At 35.4% G+C, this 10,449-nt stretch overlaps 1 long non-coding RNA gene across 1 annotated transcript in view; it reads left to right on the forward strand.

The window, feature by feature from the left end:
- LOC109248149 (uncharacterized) overlaps positions 1-10,449 on the forward strand; it is a 60,631-nt gene that overhangs the window by 12,844 nt on the left and 37,338 nt on the right. The window lies entirely within an intron of this gene.

Genomic DNA, 10,449 nt, shown 5'->3' on the forward strand with positions numbered 1-10,449 from the left:
CTTAGTGGGGAAATAACTCCAAAATATCCTTTTTCCAGATTCACCAGTTTTCTTAACATTTTGCCACATTTGCATTATCAATCTCTTGCTCTTTCCAAATACATATTGAAGAATAGGTTGCATACATCATCCTACATCATTCCTCTTTACTCCCCAATTTTACATGTGCATCTCTATTTTAATCTTTGATTATCCTTTGTAAGACTTTGTTTTCTGCCATCAAGCAAAAAGCTAATAATTTAGCTCATTCTTGTTTCAGTATAAGTATATATCAGAGCCATAAAACTATTCTCCAAAGGAATTTCCATGGTCATATCACCTATTAAATGATCATATGTGACACCTGGCAAATTGACAGACATGGCCACTTACTTCTGAGAGTTTGGCCTCTGAAACATGACCACAATCAATAAATTTGTAGTCATACATGAAGAACTCTGAATTCCAAGAGAGTACAAGACGGCCAGTTTATCAAGGAGCTGACTGCCATGCATGCACATACGCACTAGATGCACATGCATATTCAAAGAAGCCAAGAAGCTGGGACACACCCATTGAGCTATGCTTTGAAAGTTAAAACCCCAGGTGTCCAATTTTACAAATGTGCAAATTGCTAAAGTGAAATAAGATTCTGCTAAGGGCAAAAGGATATCAGGATTGGCAGGAGTGTGTGAGGAGGTGGAGGAAGGAGTCCTGAGGATGGAGAATTCAATGAATGTTGAGTTTGTAAGTATTTTCCTGGGCCAAGGAAACACTCCATTTGTCCAGAAGAAAAAGAATCAGCTGCTGTGTTTGGGCATTGGCTATAGATATAGTGTGTTGGAACATATGGCATAGATCATGTTTAAACAAATACCAAAAATGCCTGCCTAAAGTGGTCGTATTCTAATAATACATATGCACCATTGAATTCTATCTAAAGATGCACCTTGGGGCGCCTGGATGGTTCAGTTGGTTAAGCATCTGACTCTTGATTTCGGCTCAGGTCATGATCTAATGGTTCATGAGTTTGAGCCCCGAGTCTGGCTCTGCGCTGACAGCACAGAGCTTTCCAGGGATTTTCTCCCTCCCTCCTTCTCTTCCGCTCCCCTGCTCACGTGCTCTCTCTCTCTCTCTCTCTCAAAGTAAATAAACTTAAAAAAAATGCACCTTAATTGCATTAATATCATAATCAATTTTCAGTTTTTCAGTTTTCACTGCTAATTAAATGTTAGCCTTCCCTAACAAGCTAAGGAACCTGATTTAACCATTTACATTCATTGAAGTTCTGTTGTTTCTTCCAGTATGAGTTGAATATGTGAAAAATGATTATGATCATAAACTCTGCCAACCCAAACAAAAATAGTTTCATTCCAAATTTCTATCTAGGGGATAGGGTTTTCATTTCCTACCTTCATTCTAATCTTTCATCTACTATCCCGCATTGTTGTTTTTCATACTTTGAAACAATTTCAACCTCATAAAGTTACAAGTGAATTCCAAAATATCCTTTATCCAGATTCATCTATTGTTAACATTTTGCCACATTTGCGCTATCAACCTCTTGCTCTTTCCAAATATGTATTGAAGCATAGGTTGCATTATCATGATACATCATGACCCTTTACTCCTCAGTATTACATGCACAATTCTTAAAAACACGAATATTGACTTTATTCCCTTACATAACTTCAGTACAGTTATTAAATTCAAAATACTTAACATGGATATAATACTTTTACGTAATCAATCATCCTTATCCCAATTTTGCCAGTTATGTCCTTTATACTATTTTTCTCTTCAAAGAGTCCAGGATGCAGTCCAGGATAACACATTTTATTTAGTTGTTATTTAGTCTTTAGTCTCCATTAATCTGGAGCAATTTGTCAGTCTTTCTTTATCTTAATGACAGAAGTACTTTCAAAAAATACAGGTCAGTTTTTTTCAAGTGTTCCTCAATGTGGGCTAGTCTTTCTCATAAGATTCAGTTTATTGCATCCCCAGCCAGAATACTGTGTAACTGATACTGTGTCCTTCTCAGGAAATCATATATCAAGGCAGGTTATGTCTGTTGCCCCCTTACTAGTGATGTTAATTTTCTTTTCCCAATGGTTTGTTCTACTTATCCACTGTATAGTTATTATTTTTTCCCATTGCAATAATGAGCAGTCCGTGGGGAGACATTTGGAAAATCATGCAAATATCCTGATCCTCCTCAAATTTCCCCCCCCCCAAATTTGTCATTCATTGGTGATTCTTGCTCAAACCAATCTTCAGTATGATAATTACAAAATGGTGATTTTCCAACTCCTGATTTATCAATCAATTTTCTGATATAAGGAACAGCTCTTCTTTATCTGTCTGTCTATCTATCTATCTATCTATCTATCTATCTATATTCTTACCTACCTACCTGTCTGCTATATACTATCCATGGATTGATTCATGGATCTCTATTTTACTAAGTGGGTTATAATTCATTACTGTCTTTACTTATTTTTGTGTTCAAATTGTCTCAGATTTAGCCAGGAGAAGTAGCTTCAAAGTGGTTTCAAGGGGGTTTTTCACATTACCCCATCACTTTTTTTTTTTTTTAGCACTTTTTTATATTCTGACTCAAGATGCTTCTGTTTCAACTCTTACCTTCCCTACCACAGTCTTGAAATCAGCTGTTTCTACAAGGAATGTTCCTTTTAATGGGGAATGGTATTTAGTAGGCAAGATTTGGGTACTAAGTGTGCTGATTACTATTAGAATATAATTGCTTATAGCTGGTTCAAAAGGCAAAGAGTTAAAAGAGGCAAACATATGTAGATGGATGCATGGATGGATGGATAGATAGATGAAATAATCAGTTCATACCTTCAATTCCAAATTTCAATCCACCCGACCAAGTTTTTCCTTGCCTTTCTTTCCCCCATATTTGCATCTTCCTGCACAGTATAAATCTTGTTTTCCAAGAATATCAACCCATTCATTCATCATTTATTCCTACAATGCATAGGAAATCATTTTAGAATTGTTATGCTTATACCAGAAAAAAAAAAAGCTTGTTCGTGGGTCTTTTTCCCCCTTAGACCAAGATTATGTAGTAAAAAGACTATATTCGAAAGTCACTTGGGAAAAACTTCCATTTTTAGTAAGACGGAATATATACTTCTCTTTATTCCTTCTGTTCATTACAACTAATAATGTGGACTTTATACTTAAACAGAAAACTCTGAAACATGGAGAGAAGGCAGACTAGCCAGGCACTTAAGACCCAAGGGACAACAGGATGATGGGTTCCCTGGCTTTTCCTTTTGGCTTCTGTATGCCACACTTGGAGCTGATGATGCTGGTGATCCAGAAATGCCAACAAGCATAGACAAAAACAACAAAAGGCTGCTTTCTCTAGCCAAAGAGTTAGGAAAGCGCAGCTTAGCAAGACAGGAAACTTTTGGACAATAACCAGTCTACTCCAGTCAGATACTGAAGACAAAACTGGGGCCCCATCTTCACTGAAGCAAAGACCAGGTGAGGAGCTTAGACTTTGATCCTTGCCACTCTGTAATGAAGCATCCTAGCCTCTCCCCACTACATGTTAGTCTACAATTATCTTAAAATTAAAATTTTAATTTAAAACAAAAATGAAAAACATATTTGAACTATTTCTCCCCCCTTCAATGTAGACAGATTACGAATTGGAAATACAGTTTGAATATTTTGTTTTTGTTTGCATTTAATTTATGTTTTTATTTTCCCATACTTGTGGTTTCAATTGTAATTTTTGAATATATGGAACATTAATAAGCTTCCAAAAGGAAAGCATTTTCGAAAAGTATACTCACAAAAGTGTACTCTTTCCCCTATTCTTTCCACACTAAACCACCCCCTCCTCACCCCCCAATTCTCCACGCACATCCTTAGTAGGCAGTCTGTTTCAATGCTTTTTGTTACCTGTGTTCCTTTGAAAGAATAAGCAAATATATGTGTGTATGTTTTATTACCTCCCTTTTTTTCTAAGTAGTGTCTACCTCCAGAAAAACACAGTTTGTTGGTATTTTTATTGGGATATTAAATTTATAAATTAGCTTGGAGATAACTTATATCTTGATGGTGTTGAAACATCCTAATCAGGAATAAGGAATGCCTTTTTGCTCAACTTTATTTTTATATCTTCCAGGTTTGATTTTTCCTTAAGTAAATTTTAAATACTTCACATTTTATTTATTCCTAAATATTTTAGATTTTTCTTGGCTATTGTAAACAAGGTTTTCTTTTCCAAGGTTATTTGTATATACAAAAGTTTTTAATTTTGGTGTGTTGATTTTATATGCTGCCACCTTGCTGATTTTTGAGTTTTTATCACTAATTCTTTAGGTTTTCAGGCATTGCTATAACATCATCTGCAAGTAGAGATAATTTTACTTCCTTTTTTGTTGTTGTTGTTCCAATTTTGTTTTCTCTTATCTAATTGAGTTGGTTAATACCTCTAGTACTATGTTAAATAATAGTGGAGACAGTAGGTATTCTTGCCTGGTTCCTGTCCTTGGTGGTATGTCTTTGTGTTTTCACATTAGGTAAAATGTTGCCTTTGTGTTTGTGTGTGTGTGTCTGTGTGTGTGTCTGTGTGTGTGTGTGTGTGTACATATGGGCACATACACACACATAAATGTGAGGGTATATACATTAATATATGTGTATATATGTTAACCTTAATCATATCAAAATATATGACATTTACCAATCAACAATCTATGATATATGAACATTATACGTAAAGGAAGTATTCACCCATTTTTTTTTTTTTTTGAGAGTCTTTATTAGGAATAGTGTTGAATTTTTTCAAAGGCTTTTTCGGAACTATTAATATAGAACTTTATATTAATAGACTTCCTAATATTGAACCAACCCTGCATTTCTTTATAAACCCTTCTTAGTCATGATGTTTCCTTAATGTGGTGTTGAAGTCAGTTCACTAAAATTTGAGTTTGGATTTTTTGCATTACTATTCATAAATGATATGATCTGAAATATTCTCCTTTTTAAACTATCTATCATAGTTAGACATTAGTGATATCATCTGGGCATAGTGACTTTTGTGGGATAGTTCCCTGATAACTTCTTTTAATTCTAGTGTAATTGCTCTGCTTATGCTTTCCATCAATACTTGGGTCCATTTTGGTAAATTGTATTTTCCTATGAAATGATGCATTTCATCTAGGTTTTCTAGTTTATTTACATACTGGTATGCAAAGTAGTCTTTTCTTATTTTTAAAATTTTCTGTCTATCAATAGTTACTTCTCTCTTTTTATGTTATGTTTTTGTGCTTTATTTCTTTAAAATTAAATTTCTTAGTGATTCGTCTCTTTTGTTGATTTCTTTCAAAAGAGAATAATCATTTGATTTCCTGTTTTTCTGTTTTCTGCCTCATTAATGTCTATTTCTACCTTCATTATTTGCTTCCTTAAGCTTCTTTTGTATCCTTTTGTTTTCTAATTATTTTAGAAATTTAATTTGCTTACTTTAATCACTTCTATTTTTATTGACGTGTGTATTTGCCACTTATGAGTATTCTGCTCATTGCTTTTTTAAGTATCTTGATTTCTATATATAGAATTTTAAATTATCACTATTTTTCAGAAATTCTGAAATTTCTGCTCATATTTTAGCTTTCATCAAGAGTTGTTTGTTGTTGTTGTTGTTGTTGTTGTTGTTGTTGTTTTAATATCTAAGTGGGAAATTCTACTTGCTGGATTGAAGATGATGGCCATACATTTCTTACACACTCTATTGACAGTTGGGTTCTATTTACCTTCCCCTTTGATTATGGATTGGGCTCTATACCTACTTACATCAACAGAATATGTTATTGTGGGTATATCTTGTAGGAGGACTGTCAGTTTCTGATTTGGTTGCTTGAATCCCTGAACCACCATATAGGATTTCTGACAACTCAGCTACAGAGACCAAGTACAGAGTCCCTGAAACTGACTACAGTTTCAAGTACAGAGTCCCCCAAGCCATCTCAGCTGATACCATAGCATCAAAAATGAACAACCTAGGGGCACCTGCGTGGCTCAGTCAGTTAAGTGTCTGACTTCAACTCAGGTCATGATCTCATGGTTCATGAGCTCAAGCCCCTAGTTGGGCTCTGTGCTGACAGCTCAGATCCTGGAGCCTGCTTTGGTTTCTGTGTCTCCCTCTCTCTCTCTCCCTCCCAAACCTGGGCTCTGTCTCTCTCTCTTTAAAATAAATAAACATTTAAAAAAGTGAAAAAGAGGCAGACTATTATTTTAAAATAAAAGAAGAAAAGAAATTAACAACTCAGCTAAGCTCTTTCCAAGTTCCTCCCTAACAAAATCATGTGCAAAATATGTTTTAAAACACTAAGTTTAAACCTCTTAGGAAAAGGGGGAAATAGTTTTCTATCTTCTATAGACTTAAAGTTAAGTATAGAAAATTCCTGGCTTGCATTTTGTTTCTCCTGAGTTTCCTCAAAAAGCAGCTCTACTGTATATTGTTTAGTATGTTGTTCTTGAGAAGTCTGATGCTACCTAATTTTTCTTTTTTTTTTTTTTTTGCTACCTAATTTTTCTAACCTTACAACTAAGGTGACCTTTTTGCCTGGAAACCCTGAGGATATTTTGCTTCGTTTTTAGAAACAAATAGTTTTAATCTTTCTCTGTTTGGTGTTTTGCTTGTCCCTCCCCCCCCCCCCCTTTTTAAATTCACTTGGCTTTTAGGAAGGCATGCATTTGTTCTTGTTTTAAAGGGTCTTTTATAGTGGGGTCTTTAATTCTCTTCTTTCCTACTTAACATTTTACTATCTTGTCTGTAATTTTATTTATTTTTTTTATTTTAGAGAGCATGCGAGTGGGGGAGAGGGGTGCAGAGAGAGAGAGAGAGAGAGAGAGAGAGAGAGAGAGAGAACCTTAAGCAGGCTCCATGCTCAGCACAGAGCCTGACATGGGACTGAATCTCACAACCCTGGGATCATGACCTGAACTGAAATCAAGAGTTGGACACTGAACCTACTGAGCCACCCAGGCACCCCTGGTCTATAATTTTTAAATAGTATTCTTTGACTCCAACATTTTACTTACATAGCAGACAATTAATCTTCTACTCTCCTATTTCTCTATTTCCTCTCCTCTCATTTTTTAGTTGCATTCTTTCTACTGTGTTAGTTTGTACACTGTTCACATACAATTCTTCCACTCATGTACCCACTCTTGTTTTAGTCTTTGCTCTACAATTAAATGTATTAAATGATCAATATCAGTGCATTTGCTTTAATTTCCCCCCTCTTGCTTCTTTCTTTTCTTTTATTACCATGCCTTTGACAAGTACCACTTTTCTCTAGCTCCTTCTCCCCTAAAAGTAATGCTTTTCCAAGGCTTCCAACTCTGGTCCCACTCATTTGCATGCCTCTTCCCTGTAGCTTATGCTAGGAACTACCAAGTCTCAGATGTGAGGTCCATGTATTTGCACTTGATGTTTGCTTTTCATTTTCTGGTGGTTTTGTGTTTTTGCTTCACATATACACTCAGCTCTCTTCTTTCTTGCAGTCCCTTAAGACTTCCTTCTCCTGTTCTCTATACTTACCAGTTTCCAGCAATGGCAGGGCATTCATTGGAATTTGATGTTTATTTCTTTCACAGGCACTTCATATTTTATGCTGTTCTCTCCTACTAATGCTAAAAATATGGGTCATATGTGGTTTTATTTGCATTTTTTTGTCAAACTAATAGTTTTGGAGTGATGACTTTTGGAAGGATGCATGGAGATACTAGGATTCCAGGGGGAGCCATTATCCTTCAGACCTGCTCTCTTGCCTTCTGAGATATTTTCTCTTACAATTCTTCTGTACTTTTACCTTTTTTCATTGCTCCTAGGGATCACAGAAAGTATAATAAGGAATTCAGTGTCAGTGAAGATCAATGCAATTACTCTAAGCATTTACTACTGTCTTAATGTTAAACACTTGGGAAATTCCATAAGACAAAAACAAAACCCTTAATAAACAATGTATTAAAATAATGGCAATGATAGGAAAGTTCCTGCTTTTCTCTAAGGACTTGATTGTGCTTGCAAATTGTACCAAATCAATACATAAACATTGAGGGTTTTTTTTTCCTGAATAATTAAGATATAAATCATCAATATTATATCCTACACCAAAGAGAAAAAATTACAATAACTCTCATCCAACCACTTAGTTGAAATTAACTGCATAAAAGGAAAACAACACCAAAATATGCACTGGGAATATAGCCTAATTTGTTTCACTACTTAAACAAATCAAGAGTCAGGTGTTTATGTACAAAATCAATTTTATTAGAAATTAAACAAAAAGTGGCTACTCATCAAGACAAATATTAGCATTCTCTTTCAACTAAAACCAAGAATATACTTTTATTAATTTTTCTGTCTCTCTGCTATAGTCCAAGTGATTGACCAGAGGACTTGTAGTCTACAGTGTCCTTCAGGGTCCTTTCTGCATCATCCCTGACTCTTGGAATATCCATGAATGTCCCGAGTAATACTATTGCATGATGTCTTTCCATACTGTATTCTAACTCTAGTTGTTACCAAAAAAAATTGTTGTGTTTTTTTTTTTTTTAATGTGGAGCCACTGTGCTTCTTTGTAATTCCAATACTGCTTCTACATCCATTAGATAGAACAGTGTTTCTCAGAATCTTTACCTCACCTGCATCATTCCCCTGGGTTGCCTGTCAAAATGCAATTTCCAAGGCCCAAGTTTGCTGAATCTGAATTTTTACCTGCAGAACCCAGTTGTCTCCATTCTAACAACCTAAGCATATGCTCCTCAACACGATGCTCTAGGACAACATTTAGTGCCATGTGCTGCACTGTTAGTCTGCTGTCCCCATAGTCTGTGCTCTAGGTTCTTAACCCTTTCTTTTTTTAAGTTTATTTATTTATTTTGAGAGAAGGGGGGGAGAGGGGCAGGGGGGTGGGGAAAGAGAATCCCAAGCAGGCTTCATGCTGCCAGCACAGAGCCCAATGTAGGGCTCAATCCCACAAACCTTGAGATCATGACCTGAGCCAAAACCAAGAGTTGCACACTCAACTAACTGACTGAGCCACCCAGGCACCCCAGTTCTTAACACATTCTTGCATGATAAAGTTTCTAGATGCTTGGTGATCTTGGTTTTGCCTTCCTGTGGATACTCCATAGTTTATCAAGGTCCCTGTTATGGCACCAAAAATTAAATTTGTTCCTGTAGAAATGGTTTATTAATGTAGAGTATAGAGGAACTGTTACCTTTCTTGATCTACCTACTACTTATATTAAAGTAACTTAATGCTACCATATTTAGCAATTAAATAACTCTGTTGGTTCATAGAATGATTGTAATCATTCTAAATCTAAATTTAAAATCTTAAGTCATAGATTTTTTTATCACTTGAACATTCATATTTGTGCCAATTTAAATGCAAAATTTAATATTGTCCCTGTTAGATTTAATTCTGCTAAAAAGTCATCTAAGATCCTTTTCAAGATTTGGTGTCTTCACCTATCATATAAATGTGTTCATTGATAGCTTTATTCAGCATGAAAAAAATCTCTAATAGAGAGCCACAGTTCTCTGTTTTTTACCCTATTACCCTATTCTATTTGAGGTTTCTATAATTGACGTGGATGAAGATAAGCAGAGCACCTTGGAGAATATGTACCAAGATATTCAAAGACACAGAGATGCCAGTTTTTACCACCCCCCCCAAAAAAAAAGAAAAAAAGAAAAGAAATTGATTAGACAGAGAATTGCTCTATATTTTTAAAAATTATGAGAGTGGAAAATCACATGGTTTTCTATTAAGACAAAATAATTGAGAGAAATGTCTCTTTTGGCAGCCACTTAGAATAGTTGTTCTGGTTTCTCAGATGTACGTTCACTTTCCCCTTCCATTAGGAAAAGTTTGAGAAGCACCAACATAAGACACCCTGTCTATTTTCATGTCCTCTGTAAAGTTGAGAAGTCTGTATTTATCTAGTCATTTACAAAACGCTAAATAGGGTAGAGGCACCCTAACAGACACTTTCGCATGTTATTTAAAGCCATTACTAGACATTCTTGAGAGGAAGCAACCCATATTACTCCATCAAGGCAAGACAAATAACAATAGCTAGCTGCTGTTTGATTTTCAAGCAGTCCTTTGATTGATCTGCCTAGTAACCTCATAAAAAACAGGCCATTCTGGTTTATTAAAGCTTCTCCTTAGTTGATATTTGTTGGCTGCTAATGACCATAATATTCATTTCTGAATGCTCAAAAACAAGCCTTTTAACAATCTGTTGTCAATTCTGCAAACATGAATCAAGTTGCCTGTAATTTCCAGAACCCACCCTATTCTCCTCTTCAAAAGTAAACATGAAAGTTAGTCACTTGTGGTCTTGTGCTATCTCTCCTATTTGCCATGACTTTTCAAAGGCTACTGAACAGTAGCTTTGAGATGA

The sequence above is a fragment of the Panthera pardus genome, unplaced genomic scaffold (genome assembly GCF_024362965.1).
Source record: "Panthera pardus isolate Hobbes unplaced genomic scaffold, ASM2436296v1 HiC_scaffold_13, whole genome shotgun sequence".
Classification (NCBI taxonomy): domain Eukaryota; kingdom Metazoa; phylum Chordata; class Mammalia; order Carnivora; family Felidae; genus Panthera; species Panthera pardus.